Below are 13,340 nucleotides of genomic sequence, written 5' to 3' on the forward strand. Positions count from 1 at the left end.
GTTAGGTTGGGGTCCAATTTATGGAAGGAGTTAGAATGTCTGCATTTGGGATCATGGAAAACTGTAAGAGTTTTGTGCCGGGGGAGTGCCTTAATGAAAGCAGTGTTTTAGGATGTGTTTATAGGAAGGGAATCTCTAGGCTGGCTCTTGGTTCAGTTCATTGCAGTTACTGGGCCTGCGGAACAAGGTACAGATCCGGAGGGCTTACTTGGAGGCCACAGCTGGCTGTCAGTGGGATTGGGAGTCCCCTTGAATTTGAATGTAAAGTTCCGTGTGTATGGTGGCATTAGAATAGTGTGTGCACTTTTCATCAGAAAAAGTGGGACACAATGCCCCTAACCACCCCCTCCCACCCAAAATAATAAGAAGAATAAATAATAACTAATGATAATAATCGGAAAGACCAAGGAATTGAGTAACGGAAGCAGTCTCTGGAGTTGCAGCATATGCATCTGGTTTTAGGGCACTTCTACTTTCCTGCTCGTAGCAAGAGCTTTGGCCCTGAATTCTCACTACACGACACTGACAAGCCTTAGTGTCCCTGAGCCTTAGTTTCCCGAACTATAAACAACTATTACTCTTACTACTACTATTTGCTAAAATAAAGATAATCATCTCACGGAATTCTTATGAAGTCAGAATGAAGTATGGAAAGATACTCTATTAACTTTAATTGTTATAAACATAAGGGGTGATTTATGTAATGGTTTATTTTTATTGAAGTATAGTTGAATTATAATGCTTTGTTGATTACTGCTGTACAGCAGAGTGACTCAGTTATACATACATATATATATATATATATATATACACATTCTTTTTCATATTCTTTTCCATTATGGTTTATCATAGGATATTGAATATAGTTCCCTGTGCTATACAGTAGGACCTTGTTGTTTATCCATTTTATATATACTAGCTTGCATCTGCTAATCCCAAACTCCCAATCCATCCCTGTCCCACCCCACCTTCCCCCTTGGCAACCACCGGTCTTTTTTTTTTTTTAATGTTTAATTTTATTTATTTTTGGCTGAGTTGGGTTTTCGTTGCTGCGCACGGGCTTTCTCCAGTTGCCGTGAGCGGGGGCTACTCTTCGTTGTGGTGCACGGGCTTCTCACTGCGGTGGATTTTCTTGTTGTGGAGCATGGGCTCTAGGCATGCGGGCTTCAGTAGTTGTGGCACGCGGGCTCTAGAGCGCAGGCTCGGTCGTTGTGGCGCAGGGGCTTATTTTCTCCGCGGCATGTGGGATCTTCCTGGACCAGGGCTTGAACCCGTGACCCCTGCACTGGCAGGCAGATTCTTAACCACCGTGCCACCAGGGAAGCCCAAGCTATTTGCTTTTACTCTACTCGATGGTAAAAGAAATGCGATGTGCTAATTCCTGTCAACACTCATGTTTTTCAAGTTCTAGCTCAATCCCCATCTCTTGGAGGAAGCCACAGTACTGTCATCTTCTGAGCTCTTACTGCTCTTGAAATGGGACCAATTCATTGGATCCCTATCACACATTGCTTGCATTGCGAGTCAGTCTTAAATGTATGGAAGCATGAATGGTGTATGTATGTGTGTGTGTGTGTCCATGGGCGAATGTAATATGTATGTATACGTATGTGTATTTTGTGACTTCTCAGTTACGGTGTAATCTGGCACTTGACACACTTCTTAGCATTCCCCACGCAGTACCCCAGAGCAGTGCTGTGTACGTAGCAGGCATTCAGTAAGGACTTGTTGATTGGTTGAAAGTGAATATAGAAGAAGGGTGGATGGCCTTGACTAAGGCCACTGAGCCTGGGGACTTTTACTAGCTGAGCTTGTCCAGTGTTGGCTCCATTCTCTTATTTTCCTCCCAGCCCATCTGGCAGTCCTGAGCGACAGACTCTGAGGTAGCAAAGATCTTCCCAGAAAGCCTCTAGCACTTAGCTGGTGGCCTTCCATGGGGGTGGAGAAACAGATCAGCAACGTGCTCTCCTCTGTGTCTGAAGCACTGTGTGTGGAGCTGCCCTGGAAGTCTGAATTGCAAAGGCTCTTCTCTCCTGTTTCTCTCTCCTTCTTCATAGTTATCATCCTTTTCCTCCCTATCATTAGTGTGTGTATGTGTCTGTGTGTGTGTATAATTTTTTAATTCATTGTCCATGTACTATAAATGAGGGCCAAAGAAAGACATAAGCAAGTCATGGAGAGAAAGAAAATACATGAGTTAAAGTCACATATATTCTGGAACAAGACAAATGCCACAGGTGAGTAACAAAGCAATAATATGGGAGTTCAAAGAAGGTAGATGTTACTTTCAATACAAATCTGGAAGCATACTTGAAGAAGTGGACTTAAAGATGACTCAGGTGTGCGTGGGAGTTCTTCTTTGCCTTCCCCAAAGAAACACTCAAGAACAAAAGTAACAGATTATCATTGTAATTTACATGGAGATGATGAAGAAAGCAAAACTAAAACAAATTAAACTGAACTATAACCTTGTCTAACATGCAAGGGTGATAATGAAAACTACCTTTTCAGTTTCTTATCCTATAATTTCTTTTACAAGTACTATATTCCACATACTGTAGATAGTGTGCAGAGTCCTGCTCTTTGTGTAATTTGAATTCATGCTAGATTATCTTGGCACTCAAAGGTTTAATTTCTAGGACACCAAAACTTCACAGACAGTAACTATACCCACCACTTAGCTCAATAGCTGATGGCGTGCAGGGGCAAAGCCTTTGTAGCCTGGTTTCCCAGGCCCTGGGCAGCAATTACAGAAATGTTGATGCAAATGAATATGAAGAAGGCATACAGACAATGAACTTAAAATGTTTGTACACCTTTTAAGGACCTATTCTTTTTTTTTTTTTTTTTGCCTTGTACACTTTTTTTAACGTTTTTATTGGAGTATAATTGCTTTACAATGGTGTGTTAGTTTCTGCTTTATGACGAAGCGAATCAGTTATATGTATACATATATCCCCATATCTCCTCCCTCTCGCATCTCCCTCCCTCCCACCCTCCCTACCCCACCCCTCCAGGTGGTCACAAAGCACCCAGCTGATCTCCGTGTGCTATGCGGCTGCTTCGCACTAGCTATCTATTTTACATTTGGTAGTGTGTATATGTCCATGCCACTCTCTCGCTTGGTCCCAGCTTACCCTTCCCCCTCCCCGTATCCTCAAGTCCATTCTCTAGTAGGTCTGCATCTTTAGTCCCGTAAGAACCTATTCTTGAGGAATTGACTTCATATGTGCTTGAGTAGATGGATAGAGATCCATAATCAAATATATGTATATAGGTATAGTTTACACAAAGGTGTATACATATATATACAAACAGATATACATATGTGTGTGTATATATATACATATATGTGTGTGTGTATATATATATACATATATCTATATATCTCTTTGTTTAGACTCTACCTATATGAACTTATATATTATATGTCTCTGAATTCTACACACACACGTCCAATTCCTTCTAACACTGGCATCCTTTAGGTACCACTTCTGTGTGGAGTCACACTGAGGTTAAGTCTGAAGTGGCAATTATTCAAATTAATGCACCGAGGAGCCCAACTATATTAAATTATTTAAAACCAGGCATAAATGCTTTGCATAAGGAGTGAATATATGAATACTTAGGCATCGGAGTGAGGGGATAATTCACACTCAGCACACAACAGACGAGCAACTGATGTATGTTTCGTTACGCTGACGCTGATGCGGAGGGGAGAGCGTAGAGTCCAAGTCTGCTCCTCCCGCAGCTGTTCTTTTGTTATCTTTTCCACAGAGAGTGGTTTCTTGCTTTCAGAACAAACTAAGATGCTCTCAGAACTTTGGTTAGCGAAGAAAATACTTTTAGGACTTTAGAATCTTTTAGAACTTTTGTAAAACACCATTTTGTCAGCGGATGAAGGAGGCACTTGGATGTCGAACACTTTCCAGAGGCGAGGGCCCGGGCTGGGTGGCACAGCTCATAGGCTTTGGGTCCCCGAGCTGTCCCACTGGAGGCAGCTCGCTGCCTAGGGCAGGGCTTGAGCTGCTGCCAGTGTGCTGAGGGGCAGGTCTGGCTTCCTTGCCCTGACGCCCGGGGTGCCCTTCTTCTCCAGCACCCACTCAGGGCTCTTCCTCGCCACCCCCGCCTCACAATCCTGCACGGGACCCTGTGCAGGAGACACAGCTGGGGGCTGAGGGCTGGAGCGGCCTGGCTGGCGCCCAGGTCAGTCCAGGCGGGGAAAACGGTGAGCTTCCCCCCAACTGAGGTGGCCTCAGAAGCCCTTGTACAACAGCCTCCGTGCCTGGACCCCGTTCCAGGTGACATCCGCTGGGAACAAGCAGTTGCGTCTAGGAGGGCAGGAGGTGAGAGGCCCCCTCACTGGCGGGTGTCTGTACAGTAGGTGGTCACTTGTTGGGGGTGCATACGTCCTTGCCTGGGGACAGCCTAGGCCAGGATCAGCCCATGAGAGCCTGGCAGTGTCCTGGGAAAGAAAGCCAGAGGCCCCGTGCCCAGTGCTGCCACGTAAGGCCCAGCCTGGTGTAGACCAAGTAGGGGCTCCCAGCAACTACAAACGTCTGAGGTAGGAAAACAAGGGTGCCCAGCTCATGGCAGCCCCGACAGGGATCCCCCAGGGCTGATCTGCGCTTCCAGCCCAAGGGCTGAGGAGAAGAGGTCCCCTCCCCGCGACACACACAGCCCCATGGGAGAGAGGCCCTCTCCTGCTGGAGTTTCTAAGTGTTTGGTAAAGTAGTGGAGAGAGTGGCAGCCCTAAATCCTCATTTTCTGGAATTCTTTGCTATGCCAGCCTGAAAGCGTTGCTAACATAGTAGGTTTTGCATTATAGTGCAGGTGGGAGGGCGAGTTGCAACCTTTGACATATGTCTAAAGAACAAAACAAACTAAAACAACAATTTCAAACAAAGTTCCACCGACCTGAGAAAGGTGGAAGTTAGGCAAGAGTTATACAGAGTGGAACGTACGCCGTGAGGATTCCTCACACGTTCAAAGTTTTGAGACTACCGAATGCATTCGTGAATAGTCTCTTGAGGAATTTCTGACACCTGAGGCTTTTCTTCCTTTTCGTGGTACTGTTACGAAGAGATGGGGTGTGTGGAATTTGTTGGCAGTGGAGGATGACTCTTAGTTCAGGCAGGATTCTTACCTGTGGTAAGGTGAAATACATATGCTCTTCCAGTGATGACTAGTTTGTGAGTCAAAGGATCAGGAGTGATTATTTGAGACTATAGAAAAGCCTAAGTTAAATCCAAGGAGTATTTGTGGGGGGAAAGAAGAAGAAAAGAAAGAAAGAGAGAAACAGAAGAATCAGGACGGGTTCACTAGCTTTGCTGCAGAGAGCGTGTGTGAGGGCAGTGATGGACACGGGCTGCAGAGCTGGTGGTGGGGTCTGGAAAGCAGTGCTGGCGGCCTAAGGCCACGGGCTGGGCTCACAGTCAGGTCTGGCCAGGGCTTGGGAGGCGCAGGCCTCTGCTTTCTCAAACAGGCAAAGCAAGCTCAGAGGAAAAGAGAAACTGAAGTTTTGGTGGCTTGCTTCTCCTGGGCTTACGTAGTGGTCTCTTAATGGAGTTCTGAAGGGAAAAGGAGCAACAAGAAACAAATGAAGAAGACGGGAGAATGTTTTCATCTGTTTCCAAACTCTACAGCATGAGCGTCCCAAAGAAACATTTAATGGACACCCTCCCTTGGTTTGCAAGGACAGTAGGAGCTGTTTTATGAAACCAGTATTGGAAATATGGAAGTAGTGTCAGCCTGAACCTCACATAGCCAGCTTTGCACATTGCTTATATTTATGCAGATTTGACCATTGGTACACTCGAACCCCCCAAAATGAGCTCTATTACACTGGCTTTTCTCGACTACATATTCATGCAGCAGAAGGACCCAAATACTAAGATGGGAGAGGGAAGATGGGGCGACAGAGAGAGGAGGCCCTTGGTCTCATGTAAAATTTGCCGAGTGGAAACATCCAAAAATACTAAATATGGCACAATTCCATTAACTGAGATGCTGAGGGAGCAGTGGAGTCCACAGGACAGGTTTTACTTTCAGTTGTTAATAGTTGGCAGATATTTAGGGGGGAGCCGTTTTGTGACCCCTCACTCACGTGGTTGTCGGCTGTCTTCCTAAAATGCAGGTTGCACCCTCTTGACTTAAGCATAAGGGACAGGATGGGGATCTCCTGGTTGATTAGCAGCTCCTAGAGGGCGCAACCTTGCTGGGCACCAGAGGCTCTGCTCCAAGGCCCTGCAACTGTAGCCAGAGCGGAGTGAGCTGACCTGGTCCTGAGCCCAGGAAGGTTTGGAGGGTGGGGCAGGTTGGAGAGTGCAGAATTGACAGAGGTGACAATGGTATGCCTCTTTCCCCCCAAACTCTTGTCTGGGCAAAGATTTTAAGAGTTTTAGTAAATTTGGGCTGAGTTCGTCTAAGCATTCGTTACCCCTATAGTCTAATATTAAGGCAGTGTCCAGGGCTTCAGTTCCGCCGGTGTCCAGCAAGACAAGCCACAAAGTCCCTGGGCCCCCCATGACCAAACCTCCCTCACAATACCATCTCCTTCTTTATAACCATCCCAAGGCTCCAGAGGATGAATGACCCTTTTTAGTCATCCTTGGGGAAAGCTTTTGTTTAAAAATCCAACCCACTCCTATTGATTATTTACTGTAACCAAAGATGGGTTTTTCAAAATGGGGACCGTTCCCCTCAGTATGATTTTAAAAGGCACCCACTTTTTCCTATGCTCAACTTCCCCCATAACTAAGGTGACACCTGCCCAATGAGTAGGGATTAGTGGCAGCTGGAGCTGACGGTCAGTTGTCAGGACGCAGACCTCCCAGGCACAGTAATAACAGCAGGGACAGAGTGCAGTTGGTCAGCTCCACCTGCGTGTAAGAGTGGGGGAAATAATAGAAAAGGTGGGAGGGGAGAGACAAAGCCATATGCCAATCCAGAGCCTGGCACATAGTCGGTGCTCGCTCTTGGGGGGGAGGGCGGCTGAAGGGAGCGCCTTCAGCTACATATCCTAAGATACTTTAGCAAGAAGGAAATAGCTTCTCCTGATGCACTTCCAAATCTTCAAGGCACCGAGAGCTCCCTGCTGCAATTTTTCATGTCTGACATGAAATGCTCAATATACTAATCAATCCCTTCTCTCTGCTTGAAGGTTTGGTTTAAGAGTAGAAGGGCCAAGTGTTGGAGACATCAGAGGGCAGTAATGCTCAGAAACGTGCCCCACGTGCCCCCGGTCCTCCCTGCTGTCGTCAGCGTGTGTCGACCCTGCAGTGCCATTCTGCTTCAGGAGCTGGATTGGGTCCACGTTTTTCTGGAGCAAGTGCCACTGGAGCTGCCTCTGCTGCCCGGGGCGCCCATGCCACCCATACCGTGTGGGCCACCCATGCCGCCCGTGCCACCTAACCTGCCTGTGCCACCCGTGCCACCTGAGCCACCTGTGCCACCCTTGCCACCCTTTCCTCCTATGCTGTTGCCACCTCCGCGCTGTCATCTTCCACACGTGCTTCACTGTAGGTGCCCTCATGTGGCATGGCGTCGTTCCTTTCCATTGGAGATCCTTCAGCTGCCCGAACTTTCTATTGAATTGTGTCTGTGACGGTTTTTTCCAAAGTGCCTGAGCCAGTTTCAAATTCTGCATACCTCACCACCAAGAGCAGTTCCCCAAATGCCTGCAAAGTATATTAAATAGAAGTAGAGGCCTTGACCCACTGTTTTAGGGCATGTTTTGTATTTTCAATAAAGTTGTGAGTCCTCTGCAAATTTGTTCTCTGTGTCACATGGGGTTAGTAAATTTGATGGAAATGGCTAAGCCAACTCCATTCAGACCGAATGCCCAGGAGGCCTCCTTTCATGCAGTAACAGCCCTGAGTCACCATCATAGGCCATGCACATCTCAGAAGTTTTGCCAGGTGCCCGTGAGGTGTTTACACAGACCCACCTGTTCTCTTCCACCATCTCCCCCAGCACCCATGCTCCCCGCACGCTGCCCCATTGGGACCACCTAGATGTGCAAGACGGGTGGTGTGAGTCTCAAATGGGAGAACAGTGTGTTTCAAAGCAGGCCTGAGGCCCATTCATGGTGACCAGCTCAGGTACAAGGAGGACTCCAAGGGACACTTCTGCAGTGACTACTCATAGGGCTTTATGGAGGAGAGGGAGCGGGGCACCGTCGGCTTCTCTCCCAGTTCTGTTCACCGCCTTCCCTGTTGTGGAGGGCACCTGGGGACAGAAAACACGCTAGCGGAGGGGGAGGTGCCTACCTCTGCGAAGATAACACAAGAGGAGACTGTCCAGGCCCGCATGCGGCTCTTCTCACCCCCTCTCCCCCACCCCCAGATGCGGAAAGCATATCATAGCTCCTTCCACAGCTCAGAGCTGACGGATGATGTGGCCTTCAAGTGTATTTTGTCACCTTCAACATCCTTGGGAGAACCCTGGTTCCAGCTAATTCAACACTGAAAGGGAGCCTCTTGGGTGAGTGTTGCCTGAAGCCAGGAGGTGGTGGTCCCTGAGCACTGATCCAGGATAATCACTTTATTTAAAAGAAGCAGGTAGGGCTTCCCTGGTGACGCAGTGGTTAAGAGTCTGCCTGCGGGAAGATCCCACATGCCGCGGAGCAACTAAGCCCGTGCGCCACAAGTACTGACCCTGTGTGCCACAACTACTGAAGGCCGCACTCCTAGAGCCTGTGCTCCACCACAAGAGCAGCCACTGCAAAGAGAAGCGCCGCAACTACAGAAAGCCCGTGCAAGCCGCAAAGACCCAACACAGCCAATAATAAAATAAATTCATTTTAAAAATAAAAATAAATAAAAGCAGCAGGTATGGGAACATATGTATATGAAAAACGGATTCACTTTGTTATGAAGCGGAAACTAACACACCATTGTAAAGCAATTATACTCCAATAAAGATGTTAAAAAAAGGAAATAAATAAAATGAAAGCAACAGGCACACCTTACCTTTGTTCATGGGGCTTCTTCCAATGGAACTGCCAGGTAGAAAACACACACGCACACACACACATACTACACAGGTGTGCACCCTATAGCACATGTCTGTGATAGAAGCACAGACATACCCAGAAAATACCCGGAACACAAGCAGAATTGGCTTGTGTTATTAAAATAACCCTTCTGAAACGTATCTAGTGGCCTGTTGTCCTTGCCTTCGGTTATTTCACGTTCGATGCTGGGAAAGAACGTGTGTCCTTGTCCACCCTGGTCTTGGGGACGGGGAGGGGCTCATGCGGAACTGAAGCCGTGTCCATGCTGCATCGCCAGTTTATTTACACAGGCACACACAACCCTTCTTGTTGGTAGGATGACCCCAGCCTGAGGAAGAGTTTTGCTGACGGACCAAAAACCGTTTCCACGGCTAGTCAGGTTTGGGCGGTAGCACTGCAGAGGGTTCTTGGACCTGGACACCTGAGATCTTCTCTGCGATCGGAATCGCCTCCTTCTTACGCAGTAGCGATGGTTTCAGCATCCTGCCTCCGGATGAAGAAAAACACAGCCTTTCTTTGCGGTTCCCCAAGCCCAGCAAAGCCGCAGGCTCCACGCTTAGCCACCACTCTCGCTCCCATTCTAACCTCAGTCCCGAGACCTGAATGGCCTCAGCATCAGCTGTCGAGGCTTCAGCCCAGGCTCCCGAAACCAATCCTACAGCTCCTGCTCAAGGTGTCACTCTCAAGAGCTGTCCTGGGCACCATCTTCCCTCGTGACTCCAGGACACTTCTGTGCAAATGGCAAGTTTTGAAACTGCCTCTTGGTATGTTCCTTGATGGAGGTCTTGCTATTCTTTTTCTTTGTGCATTTTAATAGTCAGGTGCTAGAGGGAAACTGGCTATTTTCATTTATTTATTTTATTTGGGTGGGATAATGACACCTTTATTTTGGACTACCTCGTAAAGAAATGTAGCATTTCTTTCCTCCCCCCAGTTTTATTGAGATAGAATTGACATACAACACTGTAAAATTTTGACTTACATACATCACGAGATTATTTGCACAAGTTTAGTGAACATCCATCATCTCATTAAATACATAAATAAATAGAAAAAAATAAGATGTACTGATGAATTAATTATGTAATAAAAAAAAGCTAATTCAGCTTCTCGAATACACTTTGTAGATAGTGGGCCACAAAACAAATCTAAGCTATCACTTTGTAAGGAGCTAAAACAGATTTGGGCAGGTGGCTGCTTGTACTCATGATTTAATCATCACACAAGTACCTATAACGCATGGTTACTGTTAGGAATTAAAATGATACTATCATTTCTCCTAACTAGCTATAATCTATTTCTAGATAGAGCATAATGTTACATGATTCTTTATGGTGTAATACAAGTGAGCCAAAGATAAACTCTGTATATTGCTTCTATATTGTTTACTTCTTCACAGCAGACTGGGACCCGTTAGCTCAAAGGTACCTATCCAACTGGTGTAAATATAGCCTAAATAAGCAGACACTTATAATATTGTTAAAATGGCCACACAACACAAGGGAACTGGCAAACAAGCCGTAGAGTCTGCTCCGCAGTTGGAGAACGCATTAAACAACCTCCTGCAACACCTGAAGGCCTCGGCTTCTAAAAATACAGAAACCAAACTCTCACGCTTCATGAAAACGTTCCTGGATCAACAGACCAGGAACATAAGCTATCTGGAATACCAGCTTAACTATCCCAAGGACTTAGAAAAGGCAGCCCAGAGTGAGGGACAGCTTGAAAAGGCTGCTAAAGCATCTGAAGCATCAGGTAAAGAGACAACATCTGAAGGCAACACAGCAAGTCTTCCCACCCAGCAGGTCCCAAAGTCAGCTACTTAAGAATCTTGATCTTCTTCTCTGTTGGACAGAAGTATTCTTTCCTTTTCATCTTGGATCCTAATCCTCATAGTCATGCCTGCCGATAAATCTGTTTTGCATTATAAAAGAAAGGCAGTCTACAGATTCAATGCAATCCCTATCAAAATACCAATGGGATTATCACAAAACTAGAACAAATAATTCTAAAATTTGCATGGAAACACAAAAGGCCCCAAATAGCCAAAATGACCTTGAGAAAGAACAAAGCTGGAGGTATCATGCTCCCTGATTTCAAACTATACTACAAAGCTACAGTCATCAAAACAGTACAGCACTGGCATAAAAACAGACACGTAGATCAATGGAACAGAACATAGGGCTCAGAAATGAACCCACACTTAAATGAGCAATTAATCTATGACAAAGAACTCAAGAGCATACAATGGGCAAAAAACAGTCTCTTCAATAAATGGTGTTGGGAAAAGTGGACAGCTACACACAAAAGCATCAAATTGTACTACTCTCACACCATGCACAAAAATCAATTCAAAATGGATTAAAGACTTAAATGTAAGACCTGAAACCATAAAACTTCTAGAAGAAAATATATGCAGTAGTCTCTTTCACATTGGCCTTAGTAATATTCTTTGGACATTTCTCCTCAGGCAAGGGAAACAAAAGCAAAACTAAACAAATGGGGCTACATCAAACTAAAAAGCTTTGCACAGTGAAGGAAACTGTCAACGAAACGAAAAGGCCACCTACTGAATGGGAGAAGATATTTGCAAACAAATACCTGATAAAGGGTTAATATTCAAAATATACAAAGAACTGCCACAACTCAACATCAAAAAAAACAAGAAACCTGATTTAAAAATGCACAGGGGGTCTGAATAGACATTTTTCCAAAGAAGACATACAAATGGCCAAAAGGAACATTAAAAGATGCTCAGCATCACTAATCATCAACGATATGCAAATCAAAACCACAATGAGATATCACCTCACTCCTGTCAGAATGGCTTTTATCAAAAAGACAACAGATAACAAGTGTTGGTGAGGATGTGGAGAAAAAGGAACCCTCGTGCACTGTTGGTGGGAATGTAAATTGATACAGCCACTATGCAAAACAGTATGGAGATTTCTCAAAAAATTAAAAATAGAACTACCATATGATCCACTCCTTGGTATTTATCTAAAGAAAACAAAAACACTAATTAGCAAATATATATACACCTGTATGTTCATTACATGATTATTTACATTAGCCAATATATGGAAGCAACCTAAGTGCCCATCAATAGATGAATGAAGGGGCTTCCCTGGTGGCGCAGTGGTTGAGAGTCCGCCTGCCGATGCAGGGGACACGGGTTCGTGCCCCGGTCTGGGAGAATCCCACATGCTGCCGAACGGCTTGGACTGTGAGCCATGGCTGCTGGGCCTGTGCATCCAGAGCCTGTGCTCTGTGGCGAGAGAGGCCACAGCAGTGAGAGGCCCACGTAACGCAAAAAAAAAAAAAAAAAGAAAAAAAAATAGATGAATGAAGAACTTGTATATTATATATATACAATGGAATATTACTCTGCCATTAAGAATGAAATATCACCACTTCTGACAACGTGGATGGACCTAGAGGGTACTATGGTACATGAAATAAGTCAGACAGAGGACAACAAACACTGTATGATTTCACTTATGTGTGGAATCTGAAAAAGAAAACAGGTGAATAAACATTACGAAACAGAAACAAAGTCACAGATACAGAGAACAAACATGTGGTTGCCAGACGAGGAAGCGGGTGGAAGAAGGAAAGAAATAGGTGAGGGAAATTAAGAGGTACAAATTTCCACTTGCAAAATAAATGAGTCACAGGTATGAAATGTACAGTGTGGGGAATATAATCAATACCTATGTGATATCTCTGGTGACATATCATAACTAGACTTATCGTGGAAATCATTTTGAAATAGATAGAAATACCCACTCACTATGTAATAGGAACTAACTGAGTGTTGTAGGTCAATTATACTTCAAAAAGAAACACACAAACTCATAGAAAAAGAGATCTGATTTGTGGTGGGGTGGGGAACGGATGAAGGCAGTCAAATGACACAAACTTCCAGTTATAAGCCAAATAAGTACTGGGGATGTAATGCGCAACACGATAAATATAATTAACACAACTGTATGTTACACATGAAAGTTAACAGAGTAAATCCTGAGAGTTCTCATCACACACAAAAGTTTTTTTCTATTTATTTATGTATCTATATGAGATGATGGATGTTCACTAAACTTGTGCAAATAATCTCATGATGTATGTAAGTCAAATCATTATACTGTACACCTTAAACTTTTAGTGTTGTATGTCAATTCTATCTCAATAAAACTGGGGGGAGGAAGGAAATGCTACATTTCTTTACGAGGTAGTCCAAAATAAAGGTGTCATTATCCCACCCAAATAAAATAAATAAATGAAAATAGCCAGTTTCCCTCTAGCACCTGACTATTAAAATGCA

The 13,340-nt window shown here is 44.9% G+C and overlaps 1 non-coding gene across 1 annotated transcript; it reads right to left on the minus strand.

Moving 5' to 3' along the window:
* Positions 1-4,553: 4,553 nt before the first annotated feature.
* LOC117310484 (small Cajal body-specific RNA 20) lies at positions 4,554-4,698 on the minus strand. Its single transcript, XR_004524628.1, has one exon.
* Positions 4,699-13,340: the final 8,642 nt, after the last annotated feature.

Source organism: Tursiops truncatus, chromosome X, assembly GCF_011762595.2.
Source record: "Tursiops truncatus isolate mTurTru1 chromosome X, mTurTru1.mat.Y, whole genome shotgun sequence".
Taxonomy (NCBI): Eukaryota; Metazoa; Chordata; class Mammalia; order Artiodactyla; family Delphinidae; genus Tursiops; species Tursiops truncatus.